The following is a 19,079-nucleotide window of genomic DNA, read 5'->3' on the forward strand; positions in this document are numbered from 1 at the left end:
CATTTCAGACAGTGGTTCCCCTAACACCATCACCTGGGCTTCCTTCCCCATCCATCCTCTTTCTTCTTTTATTACTTTTGTTAAACAGCCTATTCCCTGACCTTTTCAAGCCTCTGACTCAGTGTCTTAGCTTTTTTTCAACAATAAATCATAGAAAGGTGGCTTAACTATTGAAAATTTTATTGAAATGGTTATGGTAATGAGTTCATTACCCTCTGAGATTTCCAGATCTTCTGTTCGTTCCAGGGAAGCCCGCCATGCAAAGGCATCTGAGAATTGCTATTAACCTCTGCTGAATTAAACATAGAGGTGGATGAACAATGTTGGAAGCTGGCCAAGCCCTTTTCAGAGATAATGGTCATAGTATAGTGTCCCCAGTTTAAATATAACTCTTTGGCATTATTAAAAAAAAAAGGCATATGAATTCATGTTAAACTGAGAATTTAATTTTCCCTAAATTAGTTAGGAAAAAAGGAACATCTTTACTATGCTTAATTCGGCGGCCACAGGGACAGAAAATCTTTGCGGGGAGAGACTCTGCCACGTGTCACGTGACCCCCTCATTCTCTTCTCCGTGAATCTCCCACCCCCACCCCAGCACCTACATGGCTCAGTCTCTTCTCAGACGGGCGTTTGCTGTCTACGCATTTTCATCTCTAAGCCCCCACTCCTGACCTATCACTGTAGACCCTCCACTTCTTCCCACAAACCAAATTGTGCACATTTCCAGAGCACAACTCAAATTCCACCTTCTCCGTGCTTTCTCCAACTCCGCAGGCCAACCTCCATCCCGTTGCCCTGTGGTTCTCCTGCTCTTCACAACTGAGTTGGGGATAAAAGGACTGAAAGACCTGAAGTAAAATAGAACAGTGTACCCTGCCATAGAGGGGAATCTTTCAGTGAATTTTTCCAGATCAGGAAGACCATTGCCTGCTTTTTTTTAAATCTGCTTTGTCATCACCTGCCTCACTTGCCTCTGGGTCTTTGTTGATCAGCTCCAGGCTGGGGTTAAAGGCACACGTGCTCAACTGGGAAACTTTGACGGCTTGGTTGGCGAGAGCTACGATGCCCTAACCTTGCAGGTCTTGAAAAGGGTTTTGTTTGTTCTTGTTGTCCATCAGCTAGGACTTTACTTCCATAAATAGTAGACTATGTAATTATTCATCAAGTGATAATCCTTGAGAAAGTTGGAAGCAGTCCAGTGAGGTTGTGGAACCCAAGGTGAAAACTGGGGAGCTGGAGTTGAGTGCTGAGGAGAAGAGTCGTGGTTTCCGTTTCTGCAGCTCTGGATGTATTTGCACACTCAGAGTCTGCGCCTCCTCCCATGACAGAGCCCCAGCCTCCAGCTAAGCATTAAAGAGAGGCTACTCTTGGTCAACGGGAGGAGATGACCAAGGACAAGCAGAGCGTAGGCAGACCTCCACTAGCAGAAGCACAGTTCACCAGGGCATCGCGCACTGATTGTAGATGATAAACAGATGTATGTGCTACCCATCCATTCACCCACTCGTACATTTCACACATATTTCTTGAGCATCCACCTGTGCTAAGCACCAGGTGTTCAATGGTGAGCAGAACTAGAATTAATGACGTAGAGTCAGAGAGATAGGTAAGAATCAAACGTAACTGTATAAACAAATGTAACATTGTAACTGAGACCAATGTCCCAAGAGTGGTGAGATGCTGGTAAGGCCCTGTGATCACACATTTAACCTGACTTCCCTGAGGATCCAAGCTAAGGCTGAGACCTGAAGGGTGAAGTAAGGTAAGTGAAGAGGGTGGGAGGAATATTCAAGGCAGAAAGAAGCAGCAAAGCCCTGTGCGGGTGGGATGAGGCTGAGTGTTGCCAGGGAAGAGAGAAGAGGGACAGGATGGGCCGGGCGATGTGTGCAGCCCGCTCAGGTTCCATGGGCCACGTTACAGAGCTTGACATCATCCTCCGACCAGTGGGAACCCGTGACAAGGGCTTGCAGGGTTAGAATAGGGTGGGGATGATACCACACCTGCATACAGGAAAAAACCCTTTCTCTTGGGAGTGGAGAACAGTTGAGAGGGGAGTCAGCATCGAGGTGATAGAACGGCTCAGAGGTCACTTCAGTACCCTGACGAGGGACACAGACAGCTTGGCTTTTGATGGTGATGGTTAAGGTGGAGAGAAACAGGCAGTGCTGAGAGATACTGTGATGTAACATTCACGTGACAAGGTGCTGGGAGTTAGAAAAAGGGAGGCATCTAGGATGGCTGCTAAGTTCTGTGCCCCGAGGTAGCAATACAACCAAAGCCTGGTGAAACGGTACACTTTACATGTTTCTGAATTGGTCCCTGGGCTACTCCCATCGACTGCAAAGCTTCATCTTCCATAAAACATGACATTAAGACCTAACTTTTTAAATTTGCCTTGTATGTTGAACAACATAATGAATAATCTGAAAATGAACATTTCCGGATTCCTTGTTTCACTCTGACAACTTCAATAGTCTTCTTTTTCAAAACGGAAATCACGGCTGTCCCCAATGTACAGGGTTAGATTTCAGAATTGACCAAAATTAATCAACTGCACAAAAGATTCCTAGTAATAGCCAGAGGAAATTAACATCAGCAACACAATTTGATGACATAAGAGGCCTTTTGCAATGTCTGATCAGTTCCTTAATTATTAGCATTTTTACAAAGATTTTGATTTCAGAATAAGTGTATCATGAACAAGAAATGACACCAACCTTTCATCCTCTTTCTGGTTTTTCAAAAAATGCATTCATATGTTCAGCTTTCCAAAAATAGTCTGCAAAAAATTAAGAAAATAAGAGTTTCCTCCCAGAGAATATATATAGCATATATTATATACAGATAATGTTCATATTATATATACGCATGTATAATAGATACATGATTTTGAGCAAATCCCATTACCTCTCTTGACCTCACCTTCTTTCATGATGGAGTACTTAGATTGTATGTTATCTAAATTTTCTTTAGCTTTCCAGATTTTTAAATTCCACTATTTTAATGTCACTGCTCTACCCAGCAATAAAATAAAAGAATGTTGATTGATTTTTTTTCCTTTACTATAAGAAAAATTGGGGAGGGAAAGGAAAATCTTATTGGTTCGAGAGTTACTATGAGTTACAATGTGACAGGCTGCGTGTGTGTGTGTGTGTGTGAAATCTCATTAGTGATCACAGCACCTGTAACATCTGTGTATGGAAGGTTTCATTTTACCCAATCTATGAATAAATAAACTGATATTTAAGGAACAAAGATATTTATTAACTCCTCTGATGTTACTTGAGGCAGGATTGTCTGGCTTCAGAGACACATTTCTTTGCCCAGGCCATTGGAATCCCTCATTTCCCAGAAGACCTCACCCACCCTCTCTCAGTGGCACCAGTAATACTTGAACTTTGATTAGCAAGTAATGTTTTAAAGCAACCTCACAATTTTTGTCCCATTAGCCCTTAGATTTGGAAGGCAGTCGTTATTACCCACGTCTCATGAATTAGCAAATGAAATGATTAAGCAACAGCTGTTGAGTGAGACACAAGTGGAACCATGTCTTCTATGTAGTGCATTTCCCAGTTGCACAGGGAGGCCCCTGAGACTCTCAGGAAATGGCCCCAGAGGGGGAAGGAAGAGAACTTGGGGAGGAAGAACAGTGGGACCCGTGGGCTGTATGGCATCAGGCGCTGGAGAAAGGCCAGAGGGAAGACAGAGAACCTTGCACCAAATCGTATTATATGTTGCAAGATACTCTTCAAGAAATTCTAAGAGCCACAGGTGTCTTGCAGGTGAAATTAGAAGTCATTCGAAGTATTGAAACTGAGGAAATTCTGTCTTGTGTTGAACATGAGTTGATGAGTGTAAAAGGATGATTCAAGGGTTGAGCATCAGGGTTGCAGACGATCACAGAAGAGCAGAGAAAAGGAAGGCACATCTCAGTTCATAGGCGGAGAAAGATATCAGCAAGGGAGGGGGCCCTGTGCTCATTCTTGCCAATAACTTACGGCAGAGACACAGAGATCTGGCTGGTGGGTCTTTCCAGTGTCTTCACGGGTGTTAAAAATTTAAGCATCTCTCACTGTACTTCACCCTAGGAGGCATAGGAGCTTGGCCGAGTTCCAGACTATATGGCAGGAAATACAGGTTCCTATTTCCAATTTGTTGCGGGATTGACCCCACGTAGGCATCCTCGGTAGTCTCTGCTCACAAAAATCCATAATTAATGTTGTTTTATCATTTATCAAGTCACGTGTGCCAATTTGTAGAGAGGAATAACAGTTGGACTCCTTTGTTTATTCATGATGGTGTGTGATCTCTAGGGGCAAAGGATGATAAGACTTTGGTTTAGTTGTCAGCTGTCCACAGTCTGCCCCTGACTTTTACAAGGTCACTTAATCTCCCTGGATCTCACTTTTGCACCCGAAGGATGAGGTAACAATGCCCTTCAACTGATTTCAGGGCACCAATAAGATAACAGATGAAAAAGCAAACACTTGGGCACTGTTGGTGAGAATGTAACATGGTGCCACTGCTATGGAAAGCGACATGGAGCTTCCTTTAAAAATGAAGAATAGAACTACCATATGATGAAGCCATCCTGTTTCTCTGAGCATTTATCCAAAAGAATTGAAAACAGCATCTCCAAGAGATACTTACACACTCATGCTCATAGCAGCATTTTTCACAGTGACCAAGAGATGGAAGCAATCTGAGTGTCCCTTGATAGATGAACTGATAAAGAAAACGTGGTCCATACATACAATGGAATATTATTCAGCCTTAAAAGTGAGAGGAATTCTGATGCATGCTACAAATATGGATGAACCTGGAGGACATTATATAAGCTAAGTGAAATAAGCCAATCACAGGACACTTTAGATGCTTGTCCATTCATATGAGGAATCTAAAATAGTCAAACTGATTGAATCCGAAAATAGAATGGTGGGTGCCAGGGGCTAGGGGCAGGGAAAATGAGGAGTTGCTGTTCAATGGGTGTAACGTTTCACTTATGCAAGGTCAATACATTTTAGAAATCCGTCCTACGCCACTGTGGTTATAGCTAACAATACAGTTCTGAACACTTGAAATTTTGTTAAGGGTAGATCTTACGTTATCTGACTTTTTACCGCAACAAAAAACAGCCTAAAGTGCCCTCCCAGATGTACCTAAGAGGCATCCTTCATCCCATCATGCTCCGCTGCGTTGCTCAGTATCCTCTGGGACTCTTCTTGACTCGCATCCTAGGAGAGGTTTACAGGCTGTGAGGCTGAGTGCGGGTGGGGTTTTCGTTCATCATCCTCCCCTGCACTGGGGTCAGTGCCAGGCGCTGTCATTATTGTCGTCAGCATTTATTTGAATGGCCCATCGGGCACACCTGGGACGTGCTGAGTATTTTTCGACATCTGTCTTTAAGCCCATGTTTCCTGCTCTCTCTCCCTCGCTGTAGCTACAATTTATTTAACCTGCTTAGAAATTTCAGGAGGAAAATAAGCGGATGAGAAATCAATAAGAATGAACAATCTCCCATTCAGAAATATCATTAGGGGTTCTTTTTCCCTATCCCACTAGTAACAGCAAATTTAAAAGATGATGTCATTATAAACTCAAGAACCCAAGCTTAATAGAATTAATAATCAAATGGGATCTTCCGATCAATAATTCTCAAATTGTTTTGTGTAGTCCAGTAATTCCCAGTGAATCCTTCAGACTGAATCTGACAGTCTTATTTTAAAAACAAGTTGGAGTGACTTTTATTCCCATGAAAGATGCCAAATTGATAGTTGAAAAGATTGATCGTTTAAACCCAACACTGAAGAGGCAGTGTACAATCAGTCAATTTTTTTTAACATCTTTATTGGAGTATAATTGCTTTACAGTGTTGTGTTAGTTTCTGCTCTATAACAAAGCGAATCAGCTCTATGCATATGTATATCCCCATATCCCCTCCCTCTTGCATCTCCCTCCCACCCTCCTTATCCCACCCCTCTAGGTGGTCACAAAACACCGAGCTGATCTTCCTGTGCTATGTGGCTGCTTCCCACTAGCTATCTATTTTACATTTGGTAGTGTATGTATGTCAGTGCTTCTCTCTCACTTCATCCCAGCTTACCCTTCTCCCTCCTGGTGTCCTCAAGTCCATGCTCTACGTTTGTGTTTTTATTCTTATCCTGCCCTTAGGTTCATCAGAAACTTTTTTTTTTTTTTTTTAGATTCCATATATATGTGTTAAGATACGGTATTTGTTTTCCTCCTTCTGCGGATAGTCAATTCTTTTTCTGCATTTCACAGGGGTCCTTGACTCATCACACCACTTTGAAGTGCTTATTTATTTAATTTCCACTACAAAGACATGTGAAAAGATGCCGTGTCCTTCATTTAAGTTAGGGATAAAAGTAGAAGACACAACTTTGGTTTCAAATAAGTCATTATTTTGTTTTGATAGTTAAATGGCAGATGTCTCCTTAGTTTAAATAGTGTCAGAAGATAGACAGTCCAGCAGGCTGAAGAAAAGAGAGAGAAATGGAAATTGGAAGAGGATCTATTTCCCTTAATTTTAAGTAAGACCCTCAAGATATTGTCCTAGGTTCACAAGGGACCAGAGCGAGTACGGCTCGACCCTGGTGGTGTCACAGGCTTGTGGACAATCTTAAAACAAGATTGTGCTTGTGAAGACATGCCATCAAATTCTTCACTTAGGTCATTGATACGGTAACGTTGTATTATCATGGGCAGTTTCCAAACGGTGGGTTCATGGTGCTCTGAAGAGCACGAAAGGCAGGACAGAGTTTATTAATCAGTTCAATTAACAAAAAGTATGATACATTTAGGGGTTTGCATGTAAAGGCAAATTCCTTTTTCCTTACACTACCAAGTTACATCTACTAGCCCTCCCGGGACAGAGGTTTTCATTTGGGGTTTTCTCCATAGCAGGTCTACATTGTTCAGTGGGACACGGGAAGGAGAAAGTGCTTCCCGATCTTTCTGGATTATTCGGATTTGCTTGGTCATCTCCGGCCACCTCAGGAGCATGCTGGGCTGTCTTGCCAACCTACCAGCATCCCAAGTGGAACAAAACTTTTCTTTTGCTGTTGTTAATAAGTGACCTGATGGAAAGTTCATGTTTTGTCTTACATTTATAGACAATAAGATTTTACAATTTTCCTGAATGTTTCAAATATTGGTTACTTTGCCTTGGCTTCTATAACTTTTGAACTTATGCTGCTAGAAGTCCAGGCCACGCAGTGAACCAAAAAAGTCTACATGAGCCACTCATGACCTTAAGAGAGGTGACTTCTGCCTCTATCCGAAGGCAGGCACCAACTTTAGGAAGGAGGTGGGCTGTCTGAGATCAGCTCGGGGAGGGACAAGGAAATGGATGGACTCAGTGAGCCTGTGCATCCTTGCAGCAGAGGGTGGGTCAGGGCAAGGACAGATGCTGACGCGTGATAAACGACTTTCCAAGATGAAGGTGCCGGTGGCCCTTCTGAATCTGGTGGCCTCCTTGACTCCTGCCCCTATATGACGAGCCTCTCCTCCCCTCGTCCAGGGTGACTGCCTGGTCCTTCCGCATCTCACTGCTACCCCGTGTCCCTTCTGTGTCTCTCTGCTTCTCTCTTCTTTACCTTTACAAAGCCACCTGGTCCCCTTTCTTCTAGATCATTTTCCAATCACTGATGCGAGGTAATGTATCCGTGACTCATCACATCCTAAAAGGTACCAGAAATCACCCTCACTGAGCGCTGCCCATATGTCTATCCCCGAAAGGTTGTCAATAGCTTATTTATGAGTGTTGAATATTGGAGCATCTTCCTGGCCTTTGAGGTCAGCAGACATCCTTGAAGATAACCATCCTCCCGTACCTCCCACCAGGAAGGAACATGGCAGTGCCCAGCATCATAATTTCCATTTTTCTTACAGAGGTAGATGAAGCTACAGGTTTGCTAGGTGATAAGAATTACCTAAACAGTGTGGTCTTCCACGATGCAGCATCACAGGGGCAAACACTTACCTCAGGACAAGTGGAAAAAAATTAGGAGCTGGAAGGGACCTGACAGGTAGGACAGGATGATGGGGTGGGCACGGGGATGGTCAGGTACTGAAATGAACTCTCTAAGAAGCGTGCTCTCCAATGGGTCAGCTGATATCCAGTCAGGTGCAGGCAGAGGACCAGCCATCAAGGGTAACTGGTAGCAAATGCCAGAGCCCAGAAACAGAATCTAAGGCTGACACATGTGGGCGTTCAGGTAGGTCGTGTCCTGGTGTGGAGTGATTATCCACGGATAGCAAGATCCAGACATGGAGCAGGGGCTTAAGGTCAGGTTCCCAATCCCTGGGAAGAAGACGGACATCATCAGAACTAGAACGTTATGTCCAGGTTGGACCAGTGTTAAGCGGGGCTCAATAATTATTCCTGCTTTGATTCTTTGACATTTAGTAAAAATCCTTTTGTCCAGTCACGTAACAGTCTTCACAGGGTGTCCCTGCCCAGCTCAGATCAGGGCATTTATATCTGTTTCTCCAACTATATCTGTATTTGTATCTCGATGCTACCAAGCGTAGGACAGGCAGGCAGAAGCCAGAAGTCGGCAGAAAACAGCTGAGATGAATTACGTACAGCGCAGGAGGAATGCAGATGGAAATAGATGGCATAAGTGTTTGAGAAGCAAGAACCCACGAAGGGCTAAAATCTGCAAGGGTGCCCTCCACCTCATCCCATTATTTATGTTACAGCTCACTAAGTTTCCTGCGGGTGTCAAAAATAAGTAATTGCCGGTTTATGCGTTCCGAAGAAACATGGTTTTAAGGGTTTCACGTAGAAGCCCAAGAATGAAACTGTTGAATACAGGGAGGCAATCTGTGTAGAGAGTAGGTCCTACCTGTTGTGAACTGGAGTAATCTCTGAGAGTTGGAATTCAAGAATTACTTTCTTGAGAAAAGCCGGACTAGAGAGGGAAACCCTTTTGCTGATGAACGGGATGTAGTTGTGAATTATAGGTAGTTGGGGAGAGGAGGCTTCTGCAAGCATTAATTTGTTTGTTGATTCAATGATAATTTATTCATCACTGCAGTGATACAAAATATTTAGATAACACAGCACCTGTGGCTAAGGAGCTTCTATGCTAATGCAATGTTTAGCATGATTGTCAGGGTTGAATAGCGTCCACCCAAAATTCATAGCTTGAAGTCCTAACCTCCAGCACCTCAGAGTGTGGTCTTATTTGGAAAGAGGGTCATTGCAGATGTAATTAGTTAAGATGAAGTCACACTGGAGTAGATTGGGCCCCTAATCCCATGTGATTTATATACCTTGTCGACTGAAAAAAATGCACAGCCTAAAAAGTTGAGAGTTATGCTTTATTTGGCAGACTTTCTGAGGACTTCAAATCCGGGACACAGCATCTCAGATAACGCTGAGAAAACTGTTCTGAAGGGGCAAGGGAGAAGTCAGGACATAGAGGAGTTTTTGCAAAAAAGACCAAGTAGTCGGAACATCAAAAGATTACTGTTAATAAAAGAAAACCAGACATCTCAAGTTCAGGAATTTATCGCTTTTCTGGTTCTGGGAAGATACAAGAGTCTGGGCTTGCTGAAGTCATTCCTTTGACATGCACCTCAGCCCTCTGGGGCCAGTATCCTGTGTTTTCTCATCCTGAGTGTCCTCAGGGTGTTCTGTTTGGGGGGGCTTCAGCAGCTGAGGGCTTGATGGGCTTGGCAGTGGGCAGCCTGTTTGTCTCCATCCTGAGTTCCCTCAGGGCTCACCGTCCTGGTAGCTATAATGTGATGGCTTGATAACTGCAACATCCTTTGCTTACTGAGATGGCAGGCAATATTTTAGTTTCCAGCCATATAAAAAGGGGAAGAAATTTGAGCACCCACACATGTAGGGAGAGCATCGTTGCGTGAAGATGAAGGCAGAGATCAGGGTGATGTGTTGACAAGCCAAGGACATGCCCAAGATGGCCAGAAACCCACCAGAAGCTGGGAGGGAGGCCTGGGACCAATTCTCCCTCTCAGCCTCAGAAGGAACCAATCTGGCTGATACCTTGATTTGGGACTTCTGGTCTCCAGAACTAAGAAAATAATTTTCTGTTGTTCAAAGCACCCCGTTTGTGGTACTTTGTTTCAGCAGCTCTAAAAAACTAATACAGTACCTGAGAAAAACTAAAAAAGCAATGCAAAGCAGAACATGTGTAGAGAACCAATACTACGATATTCATAAATCTATGGCATGAGAAAGGTGGTGGCTTGGGATTACTCTGAAAAGCCTCCCAGAAAAATTGAACTGAATTTATAAGGGAGTGTGGGGTTGGTCTGGGAGGATAAAGGCAAGAAAAGGGGATAAATTCTTTTAGCATTTTTCCTAGTTAGTCTCCATCAAAGCCTAGTTCAGGTAGCAGGGGTGCCAGGTGCCCTGCTAGGTGATGCAACAGTGAACCAAGACTGGACAATGCAGAGATGTAGCCTTTCAACAGGAAGGAGCTTCCAGAGGGAACAGGAGGAACAAAGGTGGGGATTTAGAGACGAACCACCCACCACTGAAGGCTGTACCGGGAAGGAGGTCGCCTGCGTGCTCCAGCCACTCGTTCGATGGGGCTTTCTTGGCAACCAAATCCCACAGTATTTGCTGTCTGGGATGCAGAGGAGAGTCAGACCTCAGGGATGGTGAAACTCCACCATCATGTGAAAAAAAATCCAGCTCTGAGCCAGGTGCATCACAGAAAATGCCCCTGACAGCTGTTGACCTGTAACATCTTTCTGTATTTTTAACTTTCTGAGCACTTAGCCCCGAGAACAGCCAGGATCAGTGTTTCCTTCTGGGTCCAGCAGCCAGGCTATCTCTCAGGGTGTTTCACCCTGAGCCTCTCTTCTGGGTCCTGACCCCACCTCTGGGCGTGCTCTTGAGGGGCTTAAATGTTATCACTTACAGGGACAAACCATCCAATCTACCCACGCCTTCACACATGAAAAGAGACGGTTCTCTGGAGACGCAGCCTTCCCAGGCGGCAATTAAAGGAAGCATCACCTTTCCTCCTTCATTTCCTAGAGGAGGAAATTATAAACAATTTATTGAAAGGATCATTCCAGAAGCCCACTAGAGTCAAACAAAATGACACATTTAAGCCTAGAGAAACCAGACATTTGGAAACACACACTTCAGAGAATAGCTAATCCATCTCTTTGTTTTGCAGACAAGGAGTCGGAGGTCCTCACGGGCCAGCTGACCTGCCCTGGGGCAGGGGGTCCCCCCAGGACCCCGATAGACTTCAACTTCTTATGAATCCAACTAGCTATACAGCTAAAGCAAACAATTTCCCTTATAATTTCATGCAGCAAAAATTGAGATCTGTACCAACGACCTCAAAGTAGTTTCAATTCCTAGAATAATTTTTTAGTCTTCAATGAAAGATTCACTTTCTTCTTTTAAAAGATCAGAGGAATCTGGGGAGAGATGCAGCCTTTTTTCTTAGAAGCCTTTACTCTGAATGGGGAGGTGGTTCATGGTTAGTCTGCATGTTCGGCTGAGCTATCTTCATGTGGATTCAGGAGAGCCTCAGCATCTCCCCAGAAGGAAAGAGACGCGTGGCCGTGTGCGTCTCCCTGACATCTGCACTGGTGGACGTTATTGGTGTGATTGGCATCACTGATGCTTTGCTGTCTCTTCTGTTGTCACGTTCTTGTACTTATACAAAGGCCCTATGGCAGAGAAGATGGAAAGGCCTCAGGCCAGCGAGCTGGAGGCCCGCACAGGACCACACTCTTCCCTGGAGACCTCCTCCCCCCCCATCCCAGTACAGGGTCTCCTCTGCATCCCTCAGTGCTCCTGCCACCTGGCTGGTCTCCTCCACTTTCCTCTCTTTCCAACCTGTGCCTATAGACCCCCAGATTTGTTCCCAGTGAGGTTCAATGAGTGGTGATGACTTAAAATATCACAACTCGGAGGGAGAGGTGACAGGACTGTGCTCCTGGGCACAAAGCTACAGCTGAGGCTGGTGGCGGAATTTCAGATGGCAGCCAGGGGTCAAGAGGGGTCTGGTTTGGAGGCAGCGTTTCCTCCTGCAGCTGTTGTTACCTTCTCGTCACACAGTCGGATTTCAGAGTCCACGCCTGGGAGCCCTCCAGGGCATCCTGACTGCTTCCTCCGTACCCTAGTTTACCCAGAGTAGCAGAAACATGTTTATCAGAAAGTAGAGTGAAGGGGAAAATTAACCAAACCACCTTAAGGTAACACCGTTGACAGCCTTTTTTTTTTTAGTGGCCAGTTCAACTCTTGATAGAAAAACCCCTTGAAATGAAATCCCAAGTGTGGGGAGTGGAGATGTGCCCTCCACCCTTTGTGTCTGTTTCCTCAGTGTCAGATTTGTATTATGCTGCGGGCCATCCATCCGGACTCCCCTGGGCTTGGGAAACGGCCGTGTTAGTGACGGCAGATCTGTGGCCAGGTGCCCGGTCACCTGACCTCACCTGGAACCCAATTTACTGCTGTGCCTGGGCTCAGGCTTTTCTGCTCCATGGTCACCAGGGAATCAGTTCTCCTGAAACCCCCATCTTCATTCTTCTTTGCTCTGTTCTCTCTTCTCCTTCTGGCTGAGTGGCTCTGGACAAACCTCTCACTGTACAACAGGGGTCAGTATGGTCCTGGCCCAGCAGATGCCTCAGGGCTCTGAGCTCCCGGGAGGGAATCTCGAGAGAAATAAAGCACTGGGTCTGGGCCGAGGACCTCAGTAGGCACCAGGATAGTGCTTTGTAGCAAATGTCATATCCAGGTTCAGGACGGCCCTAGGAGCTCATGGGCTCAGTTAAGGGCAGGGGGCCTGGTCAGAGACGCAGCTGTTAAAACAGAGAGAAGGGGCTTGTCTGAGGGGTCCTCTAGAGGGCGGTAAATGCTGAGTGGCCACCGCCCTTTAGAAGCTCCTATCTGAGAATCCCAGGGACCCTACGGATGGCCTTTCCCCTCTAAGTGGGAAAGAAGACTTCATGAGGTCCCTGTCGCTGTCTAAGGCAGGCTTTTCTTCACCAGAGAGATGTGTGAGTTGCTATTTTTAACAGCACCATCTGTCAGGGAGGGGAAAGCTCTGAGTTGCAGAATTGATCTTGTCACTTTGGGGAAGAGTTTGGTATTTGGGGTTATAAATAACGTTTTCATTTGCTCTGTTATCACCTTCAGGTTGTGTTTGATGGCCGAGCCCGAGAATATCATTTCTTATCCAATATGAAGGTGTGTACTTTTCCTGAGGTCTGAATCCTGAGTTCTGAAATACTGTTGACATGTATCAGAGGGTATGATTTACCCTGAAAGCTTAACGATTCCAAGGCGGTGTAAAAATTTTCTGTTTTTGAATTAAACAGAGGAAAATATGAGTTGACCATAGCAAGGCTGGTTGACATTTATTAAGCCCTACATTTGAGTCAGGTTAGGGTATCTGATTTAAGCCTTACGACAGTCTCAAAAGGAAGTACTGTGCTTATAAGTTAGAAGAACAAACCAACGTGAAGCAAGGTGCCCACTGCCCCGTGGCTACTGAGGGGCAGGGCTGGGGTTTGAACCCCGGCACACTGGCTGCAGAACCCCAACTGTGAGTCCCTGTGCTCTATTGATAGTTACACCTGTATGTGTAGGTGCAACTGTTTTATGATTATGCTTTCAATATCTTCAGTGTTTCATTTCACACGTTTGCGTTTTTTCTCTCTCTCCCTTGATTTTTACAAAACTCCTTTGACGTGCACAGGGCAAATATTATTATCGCCATCTTTCAAGTTAAAAACCTGAGGCCCAGAGATATGAAAGGATTTCTCCAATGCCATGCTGTAGTTGACAGCAGATTACCTCACTCCAGTTCATGTATCTCTTTGACTTGAGCAACACAAAATTATTACCTTTATTGTCATTATTCAGAGCTACTCTGGTTACATTTAAAAGAGAAGATAAGCTGTGCGTTTCTCTGGATGATTGGGCTGGCGAAGGGCTTATGTGCAGGAAGTCTAGCCAGGTCTTTGCTAACAAGCTTTGGACGAATGTTTCAATTGAGGTGGTTTTTTTTCGGGGTTGCGGGGAGAGGTGTGGGGAGGGACCACTGGAACCCATTACTCTACCTATTTGTGAGAAGGATCCTCAAACTCATCCTCTCACAGGATTGAGTTTGAGCTCTGATCCCAACGACCAATTCTCTTCCCCTAGAGAATACAGTTGGTATCTGATTTCCCAAGTGGAACTGAGGCTCTGTATTTTCAAGAGAAACGACAAAACCACCCCCCCATACCTACTTATATAGTATCAAGCTCTCAATTTCCTCTTTATATATGCATTTTGCTACGGTGAAAAATATTCCAGAACTCCATTTAGTGTTCATTCATCTCAATGATTTTAAAAGAAAAAGCATCAACTGTGATATTTTCATCTCTATATTTAGCAGAGTTTATGTCCAGTGATGTAATTCTAGTAATATTTTAAGATATCCCCTATGTAGATTCTCACTGTTATTGCTGAATGCCACTTTTTAGAAGGCATTTATTCCGTGCATCGAGCAGTGAGGATGAGATAACCTACACTTCCTTTAATTGGGCAGGCCTGTTAACTGTGCGTGCTGATTTCATCTGAATACAATCCACAGGCAGTTGTCTTTTAATGAACTTTCTTTCTATATTGAGAACAGGAATAGAAAATGACCAATAAGCATCCAACTTCCATCTTACGCCTCCCCCAAGGCAAGATGGCATAGAATGAAATACTCCCTAGAATATTAGAAACTTCTGTCTCCTGTAAAATCATAAAACATCATACCATAAGTTAGAGGTGTTCAGATCCTGTGTTCCCCAGTGTTTTTTGGTTGATATACTTTCGTATTAATATTTCCTCTCTGTTCCAAGATTCAGGCTATAGCTGCATGGGTAAAGCATCTGACCTGATATTCATGTTCAATTTTCCACCTGATTTCTTTAGGGACTAACTCTGTTTCATCAAGTGCTGCTAATTTGTATAATGATTATTCCAATATTTTCTTATTAGCAAATCAACAGTGACAGTTGTTTAATTGGTGTCAGTGGATTTTATGCATGATGGACAGTGAGTTTCAACGATTCACTTAATTTGAAATGGGCAATGTCTCCATCTAGAAATGATGTCATATATTTGGTATTTCCACATTGTCCTAGGCTTGGACCAATACACCTTTGGGTAAAAGACTGTGACTTGAGTGAACTCAACCTCAGAACAACAGACCAGCTCATTCTCAGGTCATTTCTTTATTTATTGGTAGAATACTGGGGTGTTTCACTCTTAAAGATATGGGTTAAATTTTCCTTTTTTATGATTTAAGCACAAAGTGTTTTGCACCATTGGTGTGGTTGGTACAAAGAAAACGTGTTACAAAGTAGCAGGTAGGGCTTCCCTGGTGGCACGGTGGTTGAGAGTCCGCCTGCCGATGCGGGGGGCATGGGTTCATGCCCCGGTCTGGGAAGATCCCACATGCCTCAGAGCGGCTGGGCCCGTGAGCCATGGCCGCTGAGCTTGTGCGTCCGGAGCCTGTGCTCTGCAACGGGAGAGGCCGCAACAGTGAGAGGCCCGCGTATCGCAAAAAAAAAAAAAAAAAAAAAGTAGCAGGTAATTCAATGAGCTTGTATATATACAGGTTGTCCATTGGAGAAAACAAACATATTCACAATGATGTTTCCTTTAAATGTAATTAATAGGCGTGCCTTCCTGCCTTTCCCTATTTTATCCAAAGCATTGATATTTTAAAATATCCCACACTCCCATCTACTCCAAAAACCCTTCCTCAATCATCCTTATATCCATTACTTCATTCCTCCTCAAGATTCTATTATAATGCTTCTGACTCAATATCACACTATTGACACTTGATTATCCTATAGTCTACTTAATTTTCCCCAAAAGGAAATATTATGTTTAACCTGTCTCTAGTGTTAGGTTTTAATAAAAAACAAAATCCGGGGCTTCCCTGGTGGTGCAGTTGTTAAGAATCTGCCTGCCAATGCAGGGCACAGGGGTTCGAGCCCTGGTCCGGGAAGATCCCACATGCCGCAGAGCAGTTAAGCCCATGTGCCACAACTACTGAGCCTGCGCTCTAGAGCCCACGAGCCACAACTACTGAGCTTGTGTGCCACAACCACTGAAGCCTGCACGCCTAGAGACCTTGCTCCACAACAAGAGAAGCCACCGTCCACAGACCGCAACGAAGAGTAGCCCCCGCTCACCGCAGCTAGAGAAAAGCCCGTGCACAACAACAAAGACCCAACGCAGCCAAAAGTTAAAAAAAAAAAAATCCATTGACTGAAAAGTCTATCTGAAAACCTAAGAAAGGAGCCATCTGTCCCATTTCTCTGTAACATGGCAGTGGACCCTCCCCTGGCTCCTCCCACACACATTCCACGCTCTTTGTCTTCCAGAATTTACAGAGAACTGAGTTTCTGATGGATATTCATTAAATTCTTTATGCTTGATTCCTTAGTTTTTTTACCTTGAAAAGGGGAAGGCAATCGCTTGAACAAAGAAAACAGCTATTCAGAGGCCCAGAAGTCAGTCTTGACTTTTCAGTATTTGTGTTTCATCCCTTAGAATCTGCTACCATTTCCGTCTTTGAGAAGTTCTCTGAATCAACAAAGGGGTCTGTCATTTCTGCATCTCCCCAGACTGAAACCTTTCAAACAGTACCTAGCCCTTTCACCTGCTCTTTTTGACTAGTATGACATCGACATGTAAGCACACTGCAGCAGGCATCTTGATCTCACTCAGGCTTTGTGAAGTTCTACGCACATCCGCAGTGCTCCATAAATAACTAATAGTGTGAAGCAGAGACCAAGTTGACTACTGACTTTGTAGTTTTTAAGCTCTGATGACACTAGCTTTGAGAAGCATGTGTGCCTTTGCATGTTCACTTGGGCTATTGCATAAAAGCAACCAGTGAACTTTACTTCTAGCTATGATAGAGTAACTGGCACCACACAGTCCTTCCCGGCACCAGCTATCAAAATGGTAAAATGTGTAAGGCGATTGTTCTAAGGAATTGAACGCAAGCAGCGCAGAGCCACAACCGTTGAGAGAAAGGAAGCACAGGGGGTGAGACTCATGGCTGCCCTAGTGCTCTGCCTGGATCACTTTCCAGCAGAGGGGCAGGAAGGTGAACCTCCAGTAGAGCTATGGCCTCAGTGACCTGAGAAGGAGATTGGACTTCTTGCCTGAGAAGCAGCTGGGATTTGTGGACCAGGGTACAAGAGAAGAGGAAGCTAGGCAGGGGGGTTGCCAGAAGTCTTGGTGAGGACTGACCACAGTCTCTTGGTTGAAAGCTGGGATGGCCATGCACAGGACCTGGCAGTGATTACCTGCTGCAGGGAATGTGAGTGAAGGTGTAAGAGATCATGCGCTGCTGGGGACGTTGGACCCCCAGCCCAGCCAGAATGAGGAGCCCTCACTGAGCATCCAAGGCTTCAGCTGAAACCTCAGAAAGTCTGTGCCTTAAAAGTAAAAGTCACACCTGACCATAAGGGTCTTATCATGAACTAGGTTCATGTCTAACAAAGAAAATATTAAACCTGACATGAACAAAATAATCCATTGGTAATTTTCCTGCCGCCAGAAAAAACTCAACACACTTATACTTTAGGAAGACACTATTTAGAATTCCTGAGATAGTTCAGTTTTTTTTAAATTGAAGAATAGTTGATTTACAATGTTGTGCCAGTCTCTGCTGTACAGCAAAGTGACTCAGTTATACACAGATAGACATTCTTAGAATTCCTGAGATATTTCATCTGTACTATCCAGTGTAAAAAATTTTAAACAGTTACTAGGGCTGTAAAGAAATACAAATAGATGACCCATGATCAAGGAAAATAGCAGTCAATAAAAACAAATTCTGAGATGACCTTGATGTTGGATTTTTTCAGACAAGGACTTTAAAAAAGGTATTATAAATATATTCAAAAAATTAGAGGAAAACATGGTCCTAATGAGTGAACAAAAGGACAGTTGCAACAGAGAGATTAAAAGTATAAAAATATTTGTAGAACTGAAAATATAATATGTGTGATAAAACTTCAGTGGGCAGACTGAATAACACATTGAGAACAACAGAAGAAAAGCTAGTCAATTTGAACGCAGTTCAACAGCATTATCCGACTTGAAGAACAGATACAGACATGGGAAAATATAATGAAATGTGTCTCAGTGACCATCAGGACAACATCCAAATGGTCAAAAATACATGTAATTTGAGTCTCAAAAAGACATAAAAGAGAAAAAAAAATTTTAAATAATGACTTAAACTTGCCAATATTTGGAGAAAAAAATGAAAATAATGATTTAAGAGGTTCAGGAAATCCCAAGTGGGATAAAAACTAGGAGAATCACTCCTATATCTATGATGACCAAATTACTGAACATCTAATATAAATATCTTCAAAGCATCTAGAGGGAAAAGCACAATATATATAGGGAAATAATGATCCAATTAACAGTTGATTTCTTTCCAGAAGAGGATAAAATAACATTTTAGAATGTTGAAAGGAAAAAAACAAATAAACAAACAAAAAATCTTCTTAACCTTGAATTCTACATGAAGCAAAAATATCCTCTACAACGAGCATAAAATAGAGAAGTTTTCAGATAAGTGAAAACTGAGAGAATTAAGAGCCAGCATACCTACACTACATGATATATTACAGGAAGTTTTCAGGTTCAAGGAAAATGAGACCAGAAAATTGTATTTGCAGGATGAAATGAAGAACACCAGAAATAGTAAATATGTGAGTAAATATAAAATCCTTTATGTATTTTATCTCTTGATTTTCTTGAAAGATAACTGACTATGAAATGTATGGCCATTATAGCATAAAGGGTATGGAATTAAATGGTAAAATTTTCTTTTATGTGAATTGGTATAATACTGACTTTATATAGACTGGGAAAATAAGGATGCACACTGTAATCCCTAAAGGAACAAACAAAAAAATAATACAAAGAGGTATACCTAAAAAGCCAGTAAGGGCATTAAAAATGGAATACTAAAAACATTTGATCAACTCTAAAGAAAGTAGAAAAGAAGGAATAGAGAAACAAATAGTAAATG

The 19,079-nt window shown here is 43.4% G+C and overlaps 1 protein-coding gene across 3 annotated transcripts in view; it reads left to right on the forward strand.

Moving 5' to 3' along the window:
• The window catches only part of DPP6 (dipeptidyl peptidase like 6), a gene marked incomplete at both ends in the record, with an annotated part of 1,060,012 nt that overhangs the window by 425,207 nt on the left and 615,726 nt on the right, over nucleotides 1–19,079 (forward strand). The gene's annotated exons all lie outside the window — the stretch shown is intronic.

The sequence above is a fragment of the Hyperoodon ampullatus genome (assembly GCF_949752795.1).
Source record: "Hyperoodon ampullatus genome assembly, chromosome: 9".
Taxonomy (NCBI): domain Eukaryota; kingdom Metazoa; phylum Chordata; class Mammalia; order Artiodactyla; family Ziphiidae; genus Hyperoodon; species Hyperoodon ampullatus.